Source organism: Canis aureus, chromosome 36 (assembly GCF_053574225.1).
Source record: "Canis aureus isolate CA01 chromosome 36, VMU_Caureus_v.1.0, whole genome shotgun sequence".
Lineage (NCBI taxonomy): Eukaryota > Metazoa > Chordata > Mammalia > Carnivora > Canidae > Canis > Canis aureus.
The window spans coordinates 10991802-11018005 of NC_135646.1; the positions used below are offsets into that span (position 1 = coordinate 10991802).

Consider the following 26204-nt stretch of genomic DNA (forward strand, 5'->3'; position numbering starts at 1 on the left):
TTATCTGAATCAAAGGACAGTAGTTAAAGGATGGTAGAGGACTGACCTATGGGAAAGAACAGCCAAAAGACAGCAGCAGAGTGCACACAGAAACATTTCTTGAAGTGCCAGGCCATAGGCATTGTATGACCCCTTCTTATTGTAGTATTACTGTCAGGAATAGGAAACATAACAAGCTTTCATAATACACAAAAGACAGAAACCTAGATATAATGACACAATGGAGGAATTCTCACCAAAAGAAAAGTCAAGAAGAAATTACAGATAGGGATTTGCTCAAAACAGATATAAGCAACATATCTGAAAAAGAATTTAGAACAGTAGTCATAAGACTACTAGCTGGGCTTGCAAGAAGCATAGGGGACACCAGAGTAACCCTTGTTGGAGATATAAAACACCTAAAACCTAGTCAGGCCAAAATAACAAAGGCTATGCTTGAGATGCAAAACGTATTGCATGTAATCACTTCAAGGATGGAAAAAGCAGAGGATCAAATAGATGATATAGAAGATAAAATTATGGAAAATAATAAAGCTGAAAAGAAGAGGGAAAGAAAACTATTAGATAATATAGATTTAGGGAACTCAGCAATTCCACAAAGTGCAATAATATCTGTATCATAGGAGTCTCAGTAGAAGAAGAGAAAAGGGGGCAGAAGATTTATTTGAACAAATTATAGCTGGGAACTTCCCTAATCTGGGGAAAGAAACAAGTATTTAAGTCCAAGAGGCACAGAGAACTCCCCTCAAAATCAGCAAAAACAGATCAACACCAAAACATATCATAGTGAAACTTGTAAGATACCAAAGATAAAGAGAGAATTCTGAAAGTAGCTAGGGATTAAAGGTCCTTAACCTACAAGGGTAGACACCTAAGATTAGCAGTAGACATGTCCACAGAAACATGGTAGGCCAGAAGAGAGTGCAGGGTATATTTACATGCTGAATGAGAAAAACATGCAGCCAAGTATACTGTATTTATAGCAAGGCTTTCATTCAGAATAGAGAAGAGATAAAGAGTTTCCAAGACAAATAAAAACTAAAAGTTAGTGACTAAACCAGCTCTGCAAGAAAAATTAAAGGGGACCCTTTGAGTGGGAAAGAGAGAACAAAAGCAACAAAGACTAGAAGGGAATGGAGACAATCTATAGGAACTGTGACTTTATAGGTCATACAGTGACACTAAATTCATATTTATTGATAATTACGCTGAATGTAAGCACTCATTGCTCCAATTAAAAGGCACAGGGTATCAAAATGGATTAAAACAGTAAGACCCAGGGACACCTGGGTGGCTCAGTGGTTAGTGTCTGCCTTTGGCTCAGAGCATGATCCCAGAGTCCTGGGATCGAATCCCCCATCAGGCTTCCTGCATGGAGCCTGCCTCTCCCTCTGCTTATCTCTGCCTCTCTCTCTGTCTGTCTCTCACGAATAAATAAATAAATAAATAAAATATAAAAAAACCCAGTAAGATCCATCAATATATTGCTCATAAGAAACTCATTTTAGATCCAGACCCCTCCAGATAGAAATTGAAGGGGTGGAGAACCATCTATCCTGCTAATGAACACCAAAAGAAAGCTGGAGTAGCCATACTTCTATTGGAGAAACTAGATTTTAAGTCAAAAACTGTTAAGAGATGAAGAAAGACACTGTATCATAATAAAGGGGTCTATCCAAAAAGAAAATCTAAAGACTGTAACTATTTGTCACCACAACTTGGGAGCAGTCAAATATATAAATCAATTAATAGCAAGCAGAATATCATTGAAAATAATACAATAATAGTAGGGGACTTTAACACCCCACTCAGAGCAATGGACAGATCATGTAAACAGAAGATCAACAAGGAAACAATGGCTTTGAATGACACACTGAACCAGATGGACTTCACAGATATATTCAGAGCATTTCATCCTAAAGCAGCAGAATACACATTATTTTTGAGTGCACATGAATCATTCTCCAGAATAGATCACATACTGGGTCATAAATCAGACTTCAATAGGTACAAAAAGATTGAGATCCTACCATGCATATTTTCAGACCACAACACTATGAAACTTGAAATCAACCACAAGAAAAATTTTGGAAAGACGACAAATACAGGGAGGTTATGAATGAATTAACCAGGAAATTAAGAATAAAAAAATACATGAAAGCAAAATGAAAATGAAAACAAGACAGTTCAAAACCTTTGGGGTGGAACAAAGGTGATCATAAGAGGGAAACATAGCAATACAGGCCTTACTTATGAAACAAGAATAGTCTCAAATACACAACCTAACCTTACATCTAAAGGAGCTGAAAAAAGAACAGCAAGTAAAGCCTAGAAACAGCAGAAGAAGGGAAACAATTAAGAGTAGAACAGAAATTAGTGTTATTAAAAAAAATACATACCAGATCAGCAAAACTAGCAGCTGGTTCTTTGAAAGAATTAACAAAATATGTAAACTGCTAGCCAGACTTATCAAAAAGAAAAGAGAAAGTACCCAAATAAATAAAATCACAACTGAAGCAGGAGAGGTAACAACCAACATTGTAGAAATACAAACAATTACTGCTTTTTTTTGTAAAGACTTATTTATTCATTTGAGGGGAGGAGAGGCAGAGAATGAGAGGGAGAATCTCAAGACTCCCCACTGAGCACAGGGCCACATGGGCCTTGATCACACAACCCTGAGATCATTACCTGAGCCGAAACCAAGAGTTAAATGCTTAACCAATGGAGTCACCCTGTTGCCCTAAAATACAAACAATTATAAGAGAATATTATGAGCAATTATATGCCAACAATGGGCAATCTGGAAGAAATGGATAAATTTCTAGAAACATATAAACTACCTGGAATAGGAAGAAACTGAAAATTTGAACAGACATATAACCAGCAAACAAATTGAACCAGTAATCAAAAATCTCCCAGGAAACAAGAGTCCAGGGCTAAATGGCTTCCCAGGGGAATCCTACCAAACACTTAAATTAATATCTATTCTGAGAGAGAGAGAGAGGGAGACACACTGGTTCAGTGTGTCATTCAAAGCCATTGTTTCACACACATGCATGTGTGTGAGTGGTGGGAAGGGCAGAGGGAAAGGGAGAAACTCAAGCAGACTCTGCTGAGCATGGAGCCACACAACGTTGGATCTCAAAACCCTGAGACCATGACTTGAGCTGAAACCAAGAGTCAGATGCTCAGCCAACTGCACCATCTGGGCTCCCAAATACCTATTCTGCTGAAGCTGTTCCAAAAAATTAGAAATGGAAGGAAAACTTCCATGCTTATTCTGTAAGGCCATCATTGTCTTGGTTCCAAGAACAGGTAAAGATACCACTAAACAGAATTACAGACCTATATCCCTAATGAACATGGATGGAAAACTTCTCAGCAAGTTACTGGCTGATTAAATCCAACAATACATTAAATGTAAAAATACATTTAATACATTGATTATTCACCATGACCAAGTGGGAGCTATTCCTGGACTGTGGGGGTGGTTCACATCTACTAATCTGTCAAAAATTATTTGACAAAATAATCTTTTCTTGATAAAAGCCCTCAAGAAAGTAGGGATAGAAGAAATATACCTCAACATCATAAATGCCATGTATGAAAGACTCATAACTAATATCATCCTCAATGGGGAAAAATTGAGAGCTTTTCCATTAATGCCAGGAACATGACAGGGATGTGCACTGGCACCACTATTGTTCAATATAGTACTGGCTGTCTTAGCCTCAGCAGTCAGACAATGAAAGAAATAAAAGGCATACAAATCAACAAGGAAGAGAAGTCAGACTTTCACTATTTGCAAACAACATGATACTCAGTAGAAAACCTGAAAGACTCCACCAAAAAACTGTTAGAATCAACACATGAATTCAGCAAAGTTGCCGGATATAAAATCAAAGTACAGAAATCTGTTGCATTTCTGTGTACTGACAATGAAACAGCAGAAAGAAAAATCAAGGAGTTGATCCAATTTACAATTGCACCAAAAGCCATAAGATTCTTAGGAGTGAACGTAACCAAAGAGGTAAGAGATCTATGTGCTGAAAACAATAGAATACATATGGAAATTGAAGAAGACATAAAGAAATGGGAAAACATTCCATGCTTGTGGATTGGAAGAACGAATATTGTTAAAATGTTTATACTACCCAAAGCAATCTACACATTCAGTGCAGCCCTGATCAAAACAACAGCATATTTCACAGAGCTAGAGTAGACATTCCTAAAATTTATATGGAACCAGGAAACACCCTGTAGGCAAAATAATGTTAAGAAGAAAAGCAAAGTGATATGCATCACAATCTCAGACTTCAAGCTGTATTACAAAGCTGTGATCATCAAGACAGTATAGTACTGGCACAAAAACAGACACATAGAACAATGAGATAGAATAGAGAACCCAGAAATGAACCCACAACCAAATTATCAACTAATCTTCCACAAAGCAGGAGGGAACATCCGATGAAAAAGAGATAATCTCTTTAACAAATTGTATTTGGGAAAATTGGACAGCAACCTATAGAAGAATTAAACTGGACTACTTATACCATACACAAAACTAAATTTAAAATGGATGAAAGACTTGGGATGCCTGGGTGGCTCAGCGGTTGAGCGTCTACCTTTGGCTCAGGGCAAGATCCCAGAGATGTGGGACCGAGTCCCACATTGGGCTCCCTGCGTGAAGCCTGCTTCTCCCTCTGCCTACGTCTCTGCCTTTCTCTCTGTGTCTCTCATGAATAAATAAATAAAATCTTTTTTTAAAAAAATGGGTGAAAGACCTAAATGTAAGATAGGAAACCACCAAAATCCTAGAGGACAACACAGGCAACAACCTCTTTGACCTTGCCTACAGCAACTTCTTACTAGACACATCTCTGGAGACAAGGGAAACACAAGCAAAAATGAGTTATTGGGATCTCATTAAGATAACTTCTGCACTTTGAAGGAAATGATCAACAAAACTGAGAGACAACCTATGGAATGGGAAAATATATTAGCAAATTGTGTATCAGATAAAGGGCTTGTATCCAGAGTCTATAAAGAACTCGTCAAACTCAACACCTCAAAAATAAATAATCCAGTTAAGAAATGGGCAGAAGTCATGAATTCTACAAAGAAGACCTACACATGGCTAACAAATAAATGAAAAATGCTGAATGTCACTTATCATCAGGAAAATACAAATCCAATCATGATGAGATATCACCTCATGCCTGTCAGAATGGCTAAAATTAACAATTCAGGAAAAAAATAGATGTTGGCAAGGATGCAGGGAAAGGGGAACACTTCTGCCACTGTTGGTGGGAATGCAAACTGGTACAACTACTTTGGAAAATAGTATAGAGGTTCCTCAAAAAGTTAAAAATAGACTACCCTACAACCCAGCAATACACTACTAGGTATTTGTATCCAAAGGATACAAAAGTGCTGGTTCAAAGGGGCACACGCATCCCAATGTTTATAGCAGCACTATCAATGATATCCAAATTATAGAAAGAGCCCAAATTTCCATTGATTGATGAATGGAGATAAAAAAGATGTGGTATATATTATATACAATGGAATATTACTCAGCCATCAAAAGAATGAAATTTTGCCATTTGCAACAATGTGAATGGAACTCTAATATATTATGCTAAAAGAAATAAATCAGAGACACAAATCATTTTACTGCTATGTAGAATTTTAAAAACAAACAGATGAACACAGGAGAAGAGAAGGAAAAAATTAAATTAGATAAAAACAGAGAGGGAAGCAAACCATAAGAGACTCTTAACTATAGAGAACAAACTTGAGGATACTGGACGGGAGAAGGGACATGTTAAATGGGTGATGGGTATTAAGGAAGGCATATGTTGGTGTGATCAGTGGGTGTTTTATATAAGTGATGAATCACTAAATTTTACTCCTGAAATCGTTACTACGCTGTATGTTGGCTAACTTTATTAAAATTTTTTAAAAAAATGTAAAAAGAAAAATCTAAGGAGAAAACTCACATTAAACTTGTTTTAAAGTAGTAAGGGAGGGGATCCCTGGGTGGCGCAGCGGTTTGGCGCCTGCCTTTGGCCCAGGGCGCGATCCTGGAGACCTGGGATCAAATCCCACGTCGGGCTCCCGGTGCATGGAGCCTGCTTCTCCCTCTGCCTGTGTCTCTGCCTCTCTCTCTCTCTCTCTGTGTGACTATCATAAATAAAAAAAAAATTAAAAAAAAAAATAAAGTAGTAAGGGAACAGATAGTGATGCTTAAATAGGAAAGTGTTATGGTAATAGTGATATGTAAAGATGAATCTGGAAATAGTACATGGGAGGATTTTAAGAGGCAGGTGCCGGTAAGTCCAGCAAGATGGGGGACAACCATGAGCAACTTTGCCAATTGAGGCTGGACGTTGAAAATGTGCAGTATGTGCACATAGGAAGCAGGCATTCCTTGAAAAAGTGCTGGGAGTTGGTAACATGTTCTACTGCTATTTCTAGTTTGTTTATGGCTTCTTCTTTCTTTATTGGACACTTTGTGGATGTCACGCAGGTCTAAAAGTTACACTGTTAAATAAGTATTTAAAAACCAACCAGGACTAAAGCCCTGGTCCAGAGCTCCAAACCCGAAGCAGAAAGGAATGGGGGCAGTGGGCTGGGGGGTATTCTTCCAACATCACCAAAGCCCAGAGAAGGACCCTAAGCTCTTTCACAGGCCAGCCCAGGATGTGGGCCGTTAGGCTGACCCTCAGGTGCCTCTGGCTGCATCCCTGTCAGGTCAGTAACCAGCAAGGTGCTGACAGAACAGCCAGCCAAGTCCAGACATGGACAAAAGTAACTGGAAGGACAGGAGCCGGACAGGTACTATCCAGCTGTAGATAAGATCACAGAGTGTGGCTAAGGCAGGTGGGGGCAGGGGAGGGGCTGGGGAGGGGCTGGGGAGCAGTACTGCAGCAATGCAGGAGTGTGGCCCCAAAGGCCCGGCCCAGCCCAGGCAGAGGCTCACACATTGTGGGTCCTCCTGGTGAGCTGGGGCTCTTCGCCCACCAGCTTGGACTTGAGGTGCTCCTTGTAGGCCAGGATGTCTCCGGGCCACTTGGTTATTGCTTCTCACAGACCCAGATTTCCTGGGCAACCTGCTGAATGAGTCTGAAATCATGGCTGACCAGCATCATACCCCTCTCAAACTCATTGATGGCATCGGCCAGGGCGTCGATGGTCTCGATATCCAGGTGGTTAGTGGGCTCGTCCGGAAAGAGCGTGTGCGGACTCAGCCAGGACAGACACACTCGGCCCTTCTGCCCATACACAGGTTCCGAATTGGGCTCACCTGCTGTTTCCCAGTGAGACCATATCTTCCAATGATCTTTCTCATTTCTTCCTTCTCCTTGATCTCTGGGTAGTACTTCATCATGTACTCCAAAGATGAGAGGTCTAAGTCCAGCTGCTCTTGTAAATGCTGATGGTAACGCCCTATCTTGACATGAGAGTGTTTTTGGATGGTCCTGTCAGTGGGTAGTAGCTCTCCAGTTAGCCGCTTCAGAAGAGTTGACTTCCCTGCTCCATTGGGCCCCACCAGAGCCACTTATGTATCAAGATTGATACCAAATTCTAGATTGTTGTAGATGCAAGGCCCATCTTTTGTATACTTGAAGTTCACATTTTGCACCACAATGACAGGTGGAGGAATCTTGCCACATGGTGGGAAATAAAATTACAGTGTCTTGTCCCTCACGACCCTCTCTGTCAGTCCAGATGCCATCATTTTCTGTAGTGTTTTCTCCTTGCTCTGGGCTTGCAGGGCCAGCTTGGCACTGCCATGACCAAATCTAGCAATGTAGTTCTTCATGTGTGCAATCTGATCTTGCTCCCAGTGAAACCTCTTCTTCCGGTTCTCCTCCAGCTCCAGCAGTGTCTTCACATATTGGTCATAATTACCCATGTAATACTTCAGTTTCTTGTTGTGCATATGAATGATGTTGGTATAGACACCATTCAGAAGGTCCTGGGAATGGGAGACGAGGACCAGGATGTGCTTATAAGTCTTTAATTCTTCTTCCAACCACACAGAAGCCTCGAGATCCAGGTGGTTGGTGGGCTTGTCCAGGAGCAGCATGAAGGGCTGAGTGAAGAGGGCTCTGGCGAGGGCAACCCTCATTTTCCAGCCCCCACTGAAGTCTTTCAGCTTCTTGCGCTGCATGGCAGGAATGAAACCCAGTCCATGCAGGTTCCGGGAAGCCCTCATTTCCACCTTGTCAACATCCAGCTCCGCCAGTCACTTGTAGAGCTCCATGAGCTTCTCACACTCAGCATCCTCGTGAGCCAGCTGCTCAGCCTCCCTCTCCAGCATGGCCTGCTCTGTGTCGACTTCCATCACACACTACAAGGGTGTCTTGTCACTAGAGGGCATCTCCTGAGTCAGATGGTAGATGTCAGTGTGCTCAGGGGTGGGCACTTCCCGTTTCCCAGTAGCAGAGAGCAGCATGGACTCTCTAATTCCATGTAAGCCAATGAGGCCATAATGATGGCCCGAGTTTAATTCCTTTTGGTGTCACTGATTAGCTCTTGACCATGAAAGGTGAGGGAGAGGTTGATAATGTGGGCTGCAGTGCTGTTGGGGTGAGAGGCAAGGACACCAGTGACAGCTCAAGCAGCAGCTTTCTTCATCTCAAAGTCCTCTAGCTCCTTGGTCAGAAAATCCACTTCTGTGGTCTCTTGGCCATTGGCCTCCTCATTTTTCTCCTTTGCCACCTGTGGTTCTGTGACAGTATCTCCATTTTCCTCGTGTCCCTTTCTGGGCCGCTGTTGTGCTTTGGCAGCTTCCTTCTTTTTGGCTGCCTTCTTCTTGGCCAGGTCAGAGGGCGTGGTGATGAACCACAGGGGTACGAAAGTGTTCTTACAGGGAGCTGGGCCTCACTGCTCAGCCTCTGTCACAACCTATTTCTAATTTATATTCAATTAATCTCCAGTGATTTTTTTTTAAAGGATTTATTTATTTATTTTTGGAAAGCGAGAGATTGCAGGGGATAGGGGAATCTAGAGAGACAGAAACCCAAGCAGACGCCCGCTGAGCCTGACACAGGGCTCAATCCCAAGACGCGAAGTTCATGACCTAAACTGGAATTAAAAGTCGCACTCAACTAACTGAGCTACCCAGGCACTGCAGTGATTTTTAAGATTACAATGCTTATTACATTAACAGCCAGCTAAGAAAAAAATAATAATTTGTTATGTGGGGTAATAAAATTAGGTAATAAGTATATTCAGTTTTAGGAAACTTATTGGTGCAAATTTTTGATATTTGATAAGTTGAAGAATAAGAACTTGAATAAATAGACCTGATAAAAATCTATTATTTGTTGCTATTGACATTACGGTTGAAACTATGTGAACAAATACATACAGTATTTAAGGCAATCAAGGCCCAAGGGTTATGTTTTTTTAACAGAAATGTAAATGGCTTTCGTGATTCTGAACATTAAAATATTAATAAGATTTGGGGTTTGAGAGTAGGAAGATAAGATTCCTAAAGTAATGGGAAGTAAAAATGAGAATAATATTACCAATATGTTATACATTTTCTTAATTTCCATTAATTTCAATGAAATTCATTACCCCTAAAAGTTTAAAATTCAAGGCCCAGGATATTTTATATAGCACTTTTTAAAACTTCCATAAAAATATCTTTAAAGTGATATATCTTATGATTAATTCCCTTATATTTCCAAGTAGCTATCAATGAGAGTTACCGTGACTAAATGTGTGTCATTCTCCAGGCTGATGTCTTATACTCTTCCACATTTCATCTTTGGTCAACTAATCATTTTATTAATTTATCTGTTTTATCTATATGTTTCTTTAATTCTTCATTTTATTTTCTACATTTCTCAGGCTCCTAAAAGATTTCAAGAGGTAGGATTTTAAAAATGATTTTCTAAGACAAAAAAAAAAAATACTACCTACTTTGAACAAAATTAGTATATTCCTTTCAAGAAAAAAAAATCTACACTGCTAGAAATCTAGATTAAATAAAGTGTCTCCAATGGATTAATCAGATGCATACTATAAAACATATTTTATCATTAAAGTAATGTTAAGTTTCAGATCAAAGAAAATTGATATTGGTAAAGAATAAATAATAGAAAATTAAAAATTATCAAAAAAAATTTTAATCTTGGATATATACTTGTATCTTTTAAGATCTCTTACTTTAAAATGTTTCCTTTTTGTGTTTTCTTTCAATGCTATGTGGAAGGAAAGGAAATTTAAGTATAAGGATTACAAAATCAAATGCATAACACGGCCACACAGATAACATAAGTAAATGAAGAGAAGTACAATCAACCCTGTCACGGGAAAAATGTAATGTCTTGTACTGAAAGAGGCAATGCCACTCGGTTCCAGCTAGTACCATGCAAAAAATATTAGCCCAGTTTTACATGAGCTTCTAATTTATCAAGAAATTAATATCTTTTTATGAACTCTCTCCCCACTTTTAAGCTTTACAAGTAATTTGAGAATTTTAAACAGCATAGAAGCCAAACAAAATATAAAACGGGCCTTGTTTAGCTTGTGGCCTGGGTATTTTAGCAACTTTCGTTTTAGAAACTTCTGAATCCTAGATCAGTACTTTGCAAACTTCGATGTCCATTGCAAAGATTGTTAAAATGCAGATCTTGTTCAGAAGGTTGGTCTCAGGTCTGAGACTGCATTTCTCATGAGCTTCTCAGGTGCTACTGCTGCTGTTGCTGCTGGTTTGTGAGCCACATTTTGAGAAGTAGAGTCCTATAGTGCTAGTCCTATAGCAGACCTTATGCATCTTCCAAGCTGGGTGTGATGATTGGCCTCATCTCAAAAGACAATTCCCATTGACTGGTAATGATTACCAGGAATAGTTTGTCTACTGTGAGCGAGGAAAAAGTAAAAGAGTGCTGTCATGTGTGTCTTATATTTACCATCCCTGAGTTAATTTGGCCTTCTCAGTTTACAAACAAAGAAACAGGTTCAGAGAGATTAAATGACTCCTCTGCCTTGTACATCTAAGTGTTTACACGACAAAAACTAGTATTTCTGGAGACTATATTAGTATGCTTGCACTGCCATAACAGAATCCCACAGGCAGAGTGACTTAGACACATAAATTTATTTTCTAATAGTTCTGGAGATTGCAATTTTAAGGTGAAGGTACCAGCCACGCAGCTTTATTGAGAGTTGTCTCTGCTAGGCTTTTATTTACTTTATTTTTATTTTTTAATAAAAAATATATATTAAATATATATATTTGAGAGAGAGAGAGAGGGAGAGAGAATGCAGTGGAAAGGGCAGAATGACAGGGAAAGAGAGAATCCTCAAGCAGATTCCTCCTAACTTACCATGGAGCCCCAGAGGGATGGGTCCCAGGACCCTAAGATCATGACCTGAGCTGCAATCAAGTTAGATGCTTAACTGATTGAGCTGCCTGGGCACCCCTGGTAGGCTTTTATTTTATTTGTTTAACTTTTTTTGGTTATTTATTTATTTATTTATTTATTTATTTGAGTAAGAGAGCACAAGGAGGGAGGAGAGGAAGAAACAGGCTCCCTGCTGAATAGGGAGCTGATGCAGGGCTCTATCCCAGAACCCTGGGGTCAGGACCTGAGCCTGAGGCAGACACTTAACCCTTTAAGCCACCCTGGTGCCCCTCAGCTAGGCTTTTAAATGCCTGTCTTCTCTCTGTGTCCACATATGGGTCTTCCTATGTGCACGAGATTGAGAGAGACATCTCTAGTGTCGTCTCCTCCTCCTCCTCCTCCTCCTCTTCTTCTTTCTTCTTCTTCTTCTTCTTTCTTCTTCTTCTTCTTCTTCTTCTTCTTCTTCTTCTTCTTCTTCTTCTTCTTCCTTATTTTCCTTCTTTCTCTTCTTATAAAGAAACTAGTCCTATTAGATGATGTCCTACCATTATGACTTCATTTAATCTTAATTATTTTCTTAAAGGCCCTATATCCAAATACAATCATGTTAGGGGTTAGGCCTTCAACATATAAATTTTTAAGGAACCCAATTCAGTCCACTACAGAGAGATTTTATTAATTTCAGGTTAATTTATACAACTGTAATTAATCATCATTAATAAAAACATACTATTGAATGCCTTCATGACTTTGATAAAATTTTGTGGAACAGTTGAAATCTATTTAAACAAACATCTGTTCTTTTTTATTCATATGATTTTAATCCATAAAACTGAATGCAGAAAAAAATTTTAAAGCAATTTTTATATTATTCAAATAGGGATACTACATGTTCTAAGTTATGTGTCCTTACATTTATTAGTGATACTCTTGTGAGCAAGATGTGTATCATTATTGAAAAAATAATTTAGAAATATTAACAGAAATCTGTTCTCATTTACTCTTTTTATAACAACCTTTTCCAAGAGCTCAACAGTGTGGTAGCTGTAGACCTTGCTGACCAAATCTGTATACTCCATGATCCCAAGCTTTCCTGTAAAGAATCTTTATATCCTTAATATTGAAAGGTGTAATTTGTACCACAGAGCTAGTCAAGGTCAATGTTCTTTCTCCCCCCCTCCCCCCATAACTTCTATATCCTCTGTGAGAGGTAAGCTATTTAATGAAGCTGAGATAATAACCTAATTGTCATTTTACTTCATTATTGCTTTGTGAGAAAGTGATATTTGCAGTCTTACCAAGCTACAAAATGAAAACTGTCAAGATTCTTAATGTAATTGTGGTTTATATCAGATACACCATAGTGAGCATCAGAGACAATATTAGAATTAGTATTAGAATACCTGTTTCAAGTTCATTCTTATTTTGTAAATAGTATGTAAATAGTGTCTAAGCAGATTTTGTCAATCGAATTTATGTCTCTTTAGAACACTTGTGCTTTGAAATGGTGATACCTGCCTTCGTGACCTCATTGCCACTGAATGACATGTGACACATATGTAGAGGATTTTATTGGATCTGAAGGGGCTGTGTATGTCATGTACTGAATTGCCATTGTGAATTTGGCTGATATGACTGGGCAGGCTTTTTGCCTTCAAGAAACAACTGAGTAAAGACAGTTTTCCTCAATAGGAAGCTATTCTTGGGACACTTGGGTGGCTCTATGGTTGAGTATGTCAGTGTACCTTCAGCTCAGGGCATGATACCAGGGTCCTGGGATCAAGTCCCACATCAAGCTCCTGATGCAGGGAGCCTGTTTCTTCTTCTGCCTGTGTCTCTGCTTCTCTCTGTGTGTCTCTAATGAATATATAAATAAAATCTTTGAAAAAAAAAGCTATTCTCATCAACATATGCTTGTGGTTATACAAATTTTAGAAAATTTAAACATATTTTTTGCTCTTTGTGTGCTAGTTAGCTTGAAAACATTATTTTGATATATAGATGGAAGAGTGTTAAACATGTATAAAATGGTGCAAGGATATCATTAAATATGAAACAGATTTTACTGACTTATCAAAGACTATTTGTATCCTATATGCACTTGTTATTTTAGTTTTTTACCCCATTAAATTGTTTGTAATGGAAAAATACTTTTATTAAAATTAAGTTTGAAATGAAGTTATAAGTTTTTATTTTCTGTACTTGTAGTTAATTCAGTTTGAGTGATAGTGCTGAATTTGCAATAGATTGTCAATACTTTTAATGATATTTGGTTTATGGTCCTTAATATTGTTTCATTTTCTATAATTTCATCTGAGAATTGTTACAGCTTTCTTTGCATTGTTATAACTTTTTTGCTTCATGTTTTCCTCTAAGGCTTATGATTTATGTATTCTTATTTCTGCTCTAAATGAGAATGAACACATTTTCCAAAACAGCTTTTAAAAAACCTCATCAGCACAAAAAGAAAACTTCATTTAATCAAGAAAATCAAAGAGTTCACAGGATAATTTGGGTGTTTTATTCTTATGTAAGCTTATATATCTTTGAAAATTTTTGTTTGGCTAATTTAATTATATGTCTTTGAAAATCTTATTTTGTGATTCTCAAAGAATGATATTAGTTACGTATTCTAGATGACAGAAAGGCTAATTCCGGGTTCAGAAATTACAAGCAAACATATTTTTTCAACCCTTTTTTTTTTCACTTAAAAAGATTTTGACTTTCACAAATTATGTGATTTATTTAAGCTTGAAGCAGAGACTGTAATCATTCATAGTTAGCAGTCTGTTATACGCACACACACGTACACGCACACACACACAAAACTAATCTGTTACAGCTTCCTAATTCAGAAGACTGCCCTCCCTGTCTCCCACTGAAATAAGTGATCCTGAATGGATAGAGTACTGGCATGCATAGAATGCAAGTCAGTCTTAATAGCCAGAATAGTGTATTTTGGGGATGGGGGAGAATGGAATTTATTTAGAGTCTGCTCACAGCTTAATCTGCAACCACAAGTGTCAGTGGCCTTGGCTCTCACTCCCAGCTTCTTTTGATGAGCCACAAAACTTTTTTGCCCTCTCCTGAATAGAGAAGGTATAATTTGCCATAATAATCAAAACTTTGTATCATTATGGTCACAGCTGATTCAGCTTTTTAATGGTACATTTAAACGGGGAAAAATAAGTATGAACCTTATGGGAGAGCTTACATTGTTTGTCAGCCTTTTTATTCCCTTTCTTTGGTGTTTTGTTTTGCTTGTAAAGGCTGCCCAGTTGTATTATCCCTGGCTTCCCTACTCTGCAAATTGCTGACTGAGAATTCTTTATTAGCACTAGTAGGAGTCAAGGGGCTTTAGACAGAAATTCATTTTTTTGAAAGAAAAAAAAACAGATTCTAATTGGGCACAGGACAACTTGGAAAAGCATAGCATGCACAGTGTAAAAAATTTTGGCAATACATGCTCTGAATCACTTCCCGAGTATTATCCCATCTCTTTCCTCTCATCTCCCTAAACAATCAACTAGCTGTATGCTAGGTTGATTCAAAAGAATGGCTAATTGCAGAAGGAATTAGAACTACTCAACAAAACCAAAGTAAGAAGTTGTAGCTCAATATTGAGATATGCAGTATTCCACATTTGAAGTGAATTTTTACTAGGTCTAGATTCTTCAATAAACTGCCAAGTATATTTTTTTAGGACTTGTGGAATGGTGCCATTCCAGAGTGCCAACTACATGGGTTTCATGATTTCTCTTAAAATATTCAACATATTAGCATCGATAAGTATACTTACTTATACCCTGGATCTCCTTCCCATTACCTATGTGATATCTGTGAGTCAAGTTCAAATCTATAGAAGAAGAAGAAGAAGTTGGTAGTTCTAGAAAGATTTAAAAATCTGAATATAAGCTTTCATAGAGGCTGGTTTAGCTGTGGTATAATTTCACAGTAGGTTGAAAAAGAAGATAAAGTACATATCCTAAAGCTGAGAAATTAAATATATATATTTTTAACTATTGATAGATTATGCCTATGCTTACTTGGTACTAATGTGTCCATTTAAACATGAAAGATCAGTTACTTTGCACAGCTAAACAGGTGATATTATTACATGTATCGGTTTACTCAAGTAGATAAAATGTACACTTTTATTTGTTCTCTTGCATTGAAAAATGCAACAAAATTGTATTCCAGTGTAAATTCTTATATAAATTGATTCATTTGACCAATGTTTATGCAACTGCTTTCCAAATAAATATGCAAGTTTTTTTTTTTTTTTAAGAAAACAACAAATGCAGTTGTCTTAAATATATTTGCTCTCAAGTGTAAATTATTTTAATTTGTCTTTTAAATAGATAGCTGGCTTTGGTTTATTCTTATCTAAGTTTATTGTTAGATTTAAAGTTTCATGATAAATGAGACTATAACATTCAAAATATTTATAATTCAGCAAAATAATGATTGTATTAGATTTTTTATTTGTCATCCATATATTTTACTTTTCAATGAAGAATATACAATGTATTTCTTTTGTCAATAATAATGAGGTAAAACAATTATCAGTCAAATATCTGTTTATTTTAGTACCTAACTTTAGTTATACCAAAATGATTTTTTCCATAATAATGTCTTAAAAAGATATAATGAAAATAAATTCTCTTTGTATTGTATATTATGCAGAAAAGTTTGCATATGCCATTTAATTGTACAATTATGAAAATTATACACCTTTTTAAATTATATTATCTAACAATATTTAAATTTTAAAAATATAGGTTATCATCACATAAGTATGACTCTGGTGTATATACCTTGTATTCTAATTATAATGGAATATATTTTAAAATGTTAAATGTAATATCTGCTCTTGGTCATTTTTTAGCCAACACATATAATATGCAATCAGCAAATAAAGTTTTTCATGTTTTGAATTCAAGTGTTTATATGTGTTTGTAGGCATGTAAAATATCTTTTTAATTATGATGGCTCAGATGGGAAAAAATCAGATAAACGGACTACAAATGACATTTGGGAATTGTATATCATAATTAAATTTCAATTTTTATAATTAGACCTGTTAAATTACAGGTCTTTTAAAAAGTATAACTTTGTCTATGAGAGGAATATATAGATACACAGTTGTATGTTTTCTGAGTTAAATTCTTGTTGCTCTGAGATCAAAATTGCAAAATTTTATATAACATTTCTATTGAATTATTTCTTATACACTGAAGATTGTATTGGCAGTGACTATGTCATGATATTAATGAAGTTTTCTATTTGGGAAATATGGCTATTCATAAGCCATTTTAAAGTTTAAGAATGAGATATAGCATTATTTGGTATTGCAACTCATCAAAGTCTATGAGTGTATTAGGGATAAGTATCAGGAGAAAAAATCATATTATATAGCTTAAATGACAGTTTTATGTTTTCTCTTTACTAGTCAGATTGTATTAATTTTTAAAGAGCGGAAACAAATTTCTAGCATATCAAAATGGATTTGTACCTAAATAGAAATGATATATGAGTATATGCCTAAAAAAGTAAAACACATTGTTGATGATCTATAAGAGCATATATTATAAGTGCTATTATCTTTTCTTTAAAATTAGCAGCTGAATTGGCTTGTTCCTTTGTTTAACTTATTTTGACTTCAAATTAAGCCTTTATTTTAGTATCTTGTTGGAATTAGTTAAATATTTGGAAGTCATGATTTTGCTAGATTCTACCAATAAAGAAAAACAGAAACATAGCTATTGAATTAAAAACTTTGGGATCCCTGGGTGGCGCAGTGGTTTGGCGCATGCCTTTGGCCCAGGGCGCGATCCTGGAGACCCAGGATCGAATCCCACATCGGGTTCCCGGTGCATGGAGCCTGCTTCTCCCTCTGCCTGTGTCTCTGCCTCTCTCTCTCTCTCTGTGATTATCATAAAAAAAATAAAAAAATAAAAAAACAAACAAAAAAACAAAAAAACTTTATAATAACAGAGTAGAAAAATATGTGTAGCTAAAAATGAGATTTTTTTTACAACTCTTTGAAATGTTCAATTATTTATCTCAAATATTTTTATAATCTGGAAAAATTTTTCTACATGAAACTATTTTTAAATGTTATGCCTATACAATTGTATGCCTTCTATGGCTACAATTTATTGTACATATTCTATCTATTAAAATGCTTATTAAGATATTATATATTGATCATGTAAAAGATACACTTATATGTAAAATGTTGATACACCCAAAAGTATCAGAGTATTACAGTATATAATGAATTTGATGGTGCAAATGTATATGCCTGAATAAGTGTATTTCCCTTATATTATTGATTTAAATTTTAATTTTCATAATCTTTTATTAGTATATATAGAAAAAGAATGAAAAAAAAAAAGAAAAAGAATGAATCCAGATCCATTTTGTTGTGATTTAGTATAATTTATGTTTATCTCTTTTACCCATGGCTTCAATATCTTGGGTTAGAAAAGCTAGTTATCCTGTTCTACTCCTCTTTTCAAAGTATAGAAAAACTTTCATATTTCTGCTTTTCCATATTAATCAAATGATGTTATGATAACCATGGGCCAGGCATTGCCAAATAGATATTATTATCCTTTTTTTTGTGGACAAGTGATTGAGAATCATGGTGGTTAAATAATTTGCCTAAGGCAATATAGCTATAGTTGCCAGAAATATATTTCAAATTAGTGACTGCAAGCTACAAACCCCTGGCTCTAACTATTATTCTAAAATAGCTATAGAAAAGCTTTCTTCTAAGCATGCATTCTCTGCACTATGGATTTTGTTTTCTAGTATAGAAAGTCTGGCCCAAATTTTTTTATTGATTATACGAATGCAAGTGAAAGAGTTGATTTATAATAATATTCTGAAGTGCAGTGTGCTCTTGAAGGTCAAAATTTCAGTTATGATATTTGCTTTACAGCACATATTCAAAATATCTCCTCTTGAATATACCAACTTCAGAAAGAGCCACTCTGTCTTGAGGTCAGCCTTCTGAGAGAAATCAATGCTCATTCAGTCTGAAATATTTATTCAGTCTGTTTGACTAGTGATGTCTAGACAAGTAGTGCATTTGACCCAACTAATGTAGAACCTCCTTGAAGGCTCGTCTATTTGACCAGTGATGTCTAGACAAGTGATATATTTGACCCACATGATACAGAATCTTCTTGAAGAACTAAAATCAAGATAGTTAAGACTTTATTCATTTAATCATATGCACCATATTAAAATTTTGTTATACAAAAGCTGGTTTATATTGAAACTTTTCCATAGTTTAAAAAATCTTTATAGGGTTTAAGGATGGCACTGGGATACATTTGAGAGGACACATTTGTAAAACTTAACAGTTTAAACAGACTTAACCTCTTCATAACTGCTATTTGTTTAGAAATTGTTTCTCCCGGGAAATTTTTCGATTACAACTCAAATTATGGCCAATTCAAAAAGTATGTGCTGCATATTAAAATACCCTATTTAATGTTAGTTTATTTTTCTTCTCTAAGAAACTTAGAAATATTGAAGATGACCACTTTCTGTGATGGAAAATAATTGTCTTACTCTTCTTAAAATCCCACAAAATATTTATACCACGGTCATTAACAAAAATAGACAGTGTCTACTAAGTTCAGTCATGTAACAACACTGACTTCTGACCCATAATGTACTAAATATTAGAACAGATATTATTACTAAGACATAAAGTTGCTTAAAGAATTTGAAAGGGAAAAACAGAGATTATTTCCGATTGCCACAGGGAAGCAATAACAGATGGTTTGTGAAGAGATTTAGATATGAAACTTGGAGGTTCCAGGAAAGGTAGACCTGTAGAAATGGGGGCTGGAGGATAGATATGCAATCAGAAGTCCTGTATTGAGGCCAGGGTATGGGAAAGGGCGAGGAGTGTATGACACCGTAAAGTTTTGTTTTACTTGTGCACAGTAGCAGAATGGCTGAGAAAGATTGGAAGTTAGCTCTGGAAAGGTATTATGAACACTCTGGAAGCCTCCAAGATTCTCTGATTGTGGGACTATGAAAAGTCTATTAAGTTTTACAAATAGGAGGTCATTGTGGATGCCTTCATTTTGAAGTGATAGAAAGGTTCTTTGTCAGGGATAGTGAAGGGTCAGTTTTCCACAAATAGATCCTAGACTAACAGAGTGCTGATACGGAAGAAGAACATTGGCTTACTTCTAGTGTCTTGATAAAATAAGGTTATGTGATATTCTGGGTTCTGAGCAGTGCGTTTACATACAAAGGTGCAAATTCTTTTTGAGACAAAAGTTACATCTTTGACTTCAGTGGAAACTTTGTATATCCCCGTGGGCACATATTAAAACAGAACAAAACCAAACCAATAATGACATTCTCTCTTGGAGGAAAAGAAAAAAAAAAAAAAAAAAAGAAGAGTAGAATATTCTTTGTTTCTGCAGCAAATGTAATTTTAAAAAATCTTTTCTCTGGTTAGCATGAGTTTTCTTACCTTTAAGAAAACACAGAAAATCTTCACAATAGAATATTGGGTTCTGTTTCCTTTGATGTAGTAATGCATATACAATATTGCACTAATGATTAACTGCTGTGCCCCTAAGGTTTTCCCCAGACAAAACCGCCTTTCAGCAGATTCCTTATCTGCTATCAGGGGAGTGTTTACAGCAGCTAAAACTCTTAAGCGCCTTGTCTCTGAGACTGATGGGGATAATTAAGCCAGTGTTTGCCAGCCCTCTGCTCTTCTTTTCTGTGAGGTTGGAAACCAGGAAAAAAGGGATGCATTAGCCAAAAATAAAACCCTGGAAATTCATGTTCAGCAATTCGGTATAGATTTTATTGGTTGACTCTCCTCCAAACCTTCCACTTTGTGACATATACATTGCTAAACCTTTAGGCAGAATAGAAAATTGTTCTCTTAATACACATCATCTGATTTTCTATAAAGGAAAAATATATATTTTAAAATGTAATTAAAATGTATAATATATTTAAAGATATACCTCCAAGTTTTTAAATAATTATTTCTGATTTGATGGCACATATCAAATTTAGAACCGGTGACGTTAATAAATAGGGAGTGGTATTGTCAGTCAAGACTTTTAAAAATGGTCTTGTGGTTGAAGGCTTTGTTGTTTTTAGAACAATAGTTATGGTGAAATTGCTTGGCAAAATATGATTTGCAGTGCTTTATTCCCGGTCCCTCCCATCCTCTGGATCTCCGGAGGAAGAATTCTCATAAGCAATTTTAAATTTTTATGTAACTCAAACACCCCTACACCCAACATGGGGCTCAAACTCACAACCCCAAGATCCAGAGTCATGAGTTCCACCAACTGAGCTAGCCAGGCACCCCCCATAAGCAATTTTAAATGGTTTGTACAGAAATGTAACTGAAATAGAATAATTTATACCAATTGCTCATGCCACAAGTTAGGGCAGTATACTATCTTAATCTATACTCAGTACAGTTTTTTTTTTTTTTTATCATGTGTTATAAACATCTTTTGACCCCAAGGGTTCATAACTGAAGTTAGATTCAGAATCCAGTGTTTAATTTTGGTGAATGATTGCTTAAGACATTATTAAAGCATGAATTTTTTTTTTTACTTATTTAATTCACTCTTAATAAATTGTCGATAATGGCAGGCAGCATTTAACTTCTGTGATCTTTGGTCCAATTAAGACTATGCTACGCTATAGTCTTTCATATTACTTAAATTGTTCATAGTTCAGACAAAATTACTACATATGTGTGTGTATATGTATCTATATACAAATAATTCCAATAATTAAAAAATACATAGTCTTAATGTCCAAGAGATTCAAATTAAAAACCTAGGTTACAATTAGCTAAGATGCCACATAAGATGATAAGAATTTACTCCCTTTTTAAAATTTATAATCCTCTATTACTTGAACAGAACATTTTTCAGACAAACTGTCTGCTCTACAAGTGTACTTTACTTTTCCCTATTTTAGGAGATAAACCAGAATATTGTCAGACAGAACCAAGCTGAAGATTGACTGTATTATTTGGTAACAGATACTCTGCTGGCTACAAATGTAGAATATGTAGAGAAAAAATGATCTTATGAAAAACTACAAAAGCATATATAATATTTTAAAATAATAGTAAGATAACATGGATAAACAAGTCATTTAAGGATTTTATGAATCATCCTATTGGAAAGATTAACATAGTTTTTTTTTTTAAAGAAATATGTTCATGTTATAGAAAGATATGACTCTACTCAGAAATGGACATATAAATAATAGTTGATATGTTTGAATATTAATATTGTCAAGCAAATTTTTTTTTTTTTTAGAAACTTGAAGATATCTATAGAAAGCCATTTAGAAATACTCTCAAAAGCAAGATTGGCCTAGAAAATGTACTTTGACAAATAAGAAAGGAATTGAGTACACTATGTTCAAGAGTAATCTAATGGAGATTCTGGGTGAAGCCAGTGAAAATCAAATGAATCCATCACCATGAAAACCATCATTGTTTGTCCATTATCTAAACCCTCACAGCTCAGAAAGGATACTTTGTCCCCCCCCACTGTGCTTACCTACTACTATATTCTTGCAGTGTAATGTAGTATCCAAGTGACCGTAGGTCTGAACAATTTCAAGTCTCTCACACAGTGCAGGGCAGCACACAGTACCTTTGATAGAAAGCTACATTTCTGCACTCTTCATTGTTAAGCAATTGCAAAGGAGTCTGGTAAAAGGAAAATGTCAGACGTGTTTATGAAACCATTTTCAGTTCCTGGGCTTTAGTGTGGGCAAGTGCATATTTCCCTGAAATGAAGATGGGAAAAGGGAAAGATGAAGTATTTCCAAGTATTAAGTTTGATGAAATGAAGCTCTAGAAGATTTATTATAAATTTCTTCTTAACTATCTTTGGTCTGCTTTCCACAACTAATCTCTAACAAGTGAACACACACACACACACACACACACACACACACACGGTAACTGTTTTTAAAGGCATATTCTCATTTCATTCCTTCTTCACAGATAGATAAGTATACTAAATTGATCTTACCAATTTATCATAAGAGTGGGAGGACACCATCAAAAGAAACTTTATAATTTATTATAAAGAGGCAATGACAAAATATTTAAAGAAAACGAATCATTTTTTATTTTAAAATTAATTGTTCTGAATGAAATAATATTAGTAAGGATCTGTGTTGTGAACAAAAGTGAAATGGAAGAAGCAAAAGCTGAGAGACACATTATCTTGTGGAATATCAGCTTTCTCCATTTAATTTTTGAAAGATAAAACACTGATATCATCCATTATGCATAGTATTTGTGAGATATTTATGTATATTAGAATTCAAATTATCATGTTTAAAATTAAATGCCTAGGTTACCAAAGTCCTTCTAAATGATGCTAACAGAACAAAATATACTCATGTTTGATTTAGAAAACCTAGAATCTAAAAACATCTTAATAAGATGTTTCTATGAACACATTACAAAGATAGCAAAACCAAGCAATTCATTTTATTTTCCTGTAGAAAATAGTATGATAGGTAATGTTCAAGTAATTGGCCTCAGCATGAGCATTTAAAGTGCTGAGGTAAAGTTGGTAAGTACAATTTATCAAACAAAAGGTTTTTTTATGTGGGTCCATCTGTCTATCTGGAAAGCAAGTGTGCTTGCTATGAGTTTATGATTAAAAACTAGAGAATTTGCCTAGGGAGTTGTAAAAATAAGTTGTTAAAATGTATTAACTTGTTATTTAGATAAGCATGGAATACAACAAAAAGTAATACTTTTCTTTCAAGGATTTAAATATTAAGTGATAAATTGTGACTAACATGCTTTTTTTGAACTACGTTTTTGATGATTAAAATAATTTCACTGTTGGGAGGAGAAGGAGCAATAAGAAACAAATCGTAGCATCAGTATAACCTTTAGATTTTTTATTCTGTGTAAACCAACATGAATAAAAAACCATTTAGGGTGGTGTATCTGGGACAGACTAACTGGCCTTTCTCCCCAGTGATGGAAGGAAATATGTATAACTTGATTAATGATGTCTTCTTCTCTTGTTATATCATATTTGTAATTTGTGTAGTTTGTGGGGATCAGTGCAACAAAATGGTTGCCCCCCCTTCAAATTACTGGCTAAAACAGTCTGCAATGAGCAGTTTAGAGCAGCAAATATTATTTAAAGATACCGAACTTGTTAACAGAATCAGCTTCTTACAGAAAAGGTCGGATAGCTTTTACGTTCAAAGTTGGATATAGTTGTAAGAATAAAAAAGAACTGTTTTTACCTCTGGGAGTTTATTTGAACCATATTATTGTATATAAAGGGGAATTCATTTAATTTTATTTGGTGCTTTTCCTTAACCCTAGTGGTCCTGAACTGCACAGTATAAATTTCCCTTACAACTGACATGGTTAACTTCTTGAGAAAAGGTTGGAAGTTGAGGTGGGAACAGGTGATATGTAAGTTGTCAGTGCTTTAGCCATGCTTATTAATATAAAATTTTGATTTCTTGTACTATATTTAACCCCATCATAGTTAATGTAACATATACCCTTTAAAAGTTAGATTTTATTTAAATTCTGTAATAAATTCCATACTAAGAAGTTGACTATTTAGGAGTACATTGTAATAATAATAAGATTTTAAAGTGTCTTTTTTGAGAAGCTGGGAAAAAAAAATGGGCTCACAATTATGAGACTAACCAGCAGCATTGTTAGGCCTGAAGCTTTAGCATGGCAATTTCTTATCTCTCTTGAGTTTTTCTATAGCTGTTAAGCTAAAGCTAGACAAATGCCACTCAGCAACCTTCAGTGGCTACTTAAGGACTTTAGTGGGTTTGTAGATCAGGGCTCTTTTTCTTTCCAAAGGAAGCAAACTTCATATTTTAGACCAGTTTTGTACTAGCCATGAGGAGGCCCATTTTGAAGTTTATTTAATGTTGATAGTTTGCTTGTGATTTTGTAATACAGAATCCTCAGCCTCTTAAAATAAGCCATTATTATTCTTCAGAATTTTCTCAAAGATGTAATGATCTTGTCCATAAAATGTAAGAACACCTGAGCCTACACATAGTAAAATGATACATGAAGAATCAAATGCCAATGTAATTTATGAATTAAAGATGTCATTAAAAATTGAACTTGAAAATAGAGCTTGTGTTTTTAAAATACTAAGTCACCTTTTGTGAAATTATTCAAATTAGTTTTAATAGACAGTAATTTTTAGATACACAAATTACATATCATAGTCTCATTTCCCTCTTACACTGTTTTCTGGGGACAGGAATTACTGCCTTATTCAACATTAGATCATTAAGTCTAGAACAACTCTTTGCATTCAACATATGGTTAATAGGAACTTCCCGAAAACAAAATGAAACAAAGGAAAAGAAAATGAACAGATATATAAATGTTCCCAAGTCCAACTCTAGTTTGTAAAAGCCACTTGGAAATATTAAATGATTTATACCCACTTTCGTTTTTCAGTTACCTTCTCATTTCTCTTTCTGCAAACGCATCAAAGAGTCTCTTAACTCCAGAATATCCCCATACTGGCAATGCTGGTTTTCGGGAGCAACCCCACCTCACTCTATGTCTGTAAACAGATTTGAGAGGTGAGTCTAAAGATAAAAAGCTTTTCTTTTGTGAAATTGCTGGTATAAAAAATGAGACTCTGAGTGCTACTCAGGTTGTTTTCTCATATACATATGTTTATATATATATATATAAAAAATATTTGATTTATTTATTAGAGAGAGAGAGAGAGAGGCAGAGATACAGGCAGAGGGAGAAGCAGGCTCCATGGACGGAGCCCGACGTGGGACTCGATCCCGGGTCTCCAGGATCAGGCCCTGGGCCGAAGGTGGTGCTAAACCACTGAGCCACCCGGGCTGCCCTATATATGTTTTTATGTATATGTTCCTGTATATGTTTTTATATGTGTGTATGTATACATGGGCATGTATGTGCGTGTGTCATTATGTACTTCACGTACGTACCTCTGCTTTTCATGTAAACATTTCTGAAGTTATATAGTACCAATAGGTAGAACACACTGAATCTGATCTGAAAACGTCCATATACTTTTCTTTCCCGTCGCCTCCTCATGTTAAGGCTCTGGTCTTCTTTACTTAGGACTTAATAAAATCTCAAAGCCCCTCAAGAATCTTTGGGCTTTTCAATTAGTAAAAGATACCACATGACCAGAATGGGTGCTAGGTGAAGGGACTTAAGAGTACACTTATCTGATGAGCACTGAGTAATATGTGCTACTGTTGAATCACTATAATGTATACCTGAAACTAAGGTAATGCTGTATGTTAACTACACTGGCATTAAAACAAAACAAAACAAAACAAACAAAACAAAACAAAAAACACTTCTATCTTACAAAAAAAGATGTTAGAAAGATGTTAATTAAAGGGAGTAGTGTGTAACATAGGCTCATAGGGGCTCATTGTTACTCTCTTTTCTGTATATTTAAAATTTGTCACATTAGACTTTTATAAAACAAACAAAACAAAGTATCACATGATCTAGGTTTATTTTATTTTTTTTTATTTTATTTATTCATGAGAGAGAGGAGGGACACAGGCAGAGGGAGAAGCAGGCTCCATGCCAGGAGCCCAACGCAGGACTCGATCCCGGGTCTCCAGGATCATGCCCTGGGCCAAAGGCAGGCGCCAAACCGCTGAGCCACCCAGGGATCCCCATGATCCAGGTTTAAACTTGATGTTAGCTCCTAACTGTATAGACCTTTATCTGTGTAAAACTGCTTAGGGACAGCTGCTTTAAGTTTCACT

The 26204-nt window shown here is 35.7% G+C and overlaps 1 protein-coding gene and 1 pseudogene across 6 annotated transcripts in view; one reads left to right on the forward strand and one right to left on the reverse strand.

Annotated features, from left to right (window-relative positions):
* The window catches only part of ERBB4 (erb-b2 receptor tyrosine kinase 4), a 1106505-nt gene that overhangs the window by 165207 nt on the left and 915094 nt on the right, over positions 1-26204 (forward strand). The gene's annotated exons all lie outside the window — the stretch shown is intronic.
* On the reverse strand, positions 6793-25509 carry LOC144305784 (ATP-binding cassette sub-family F member 2 pseudogene; annotated as a pseudogene).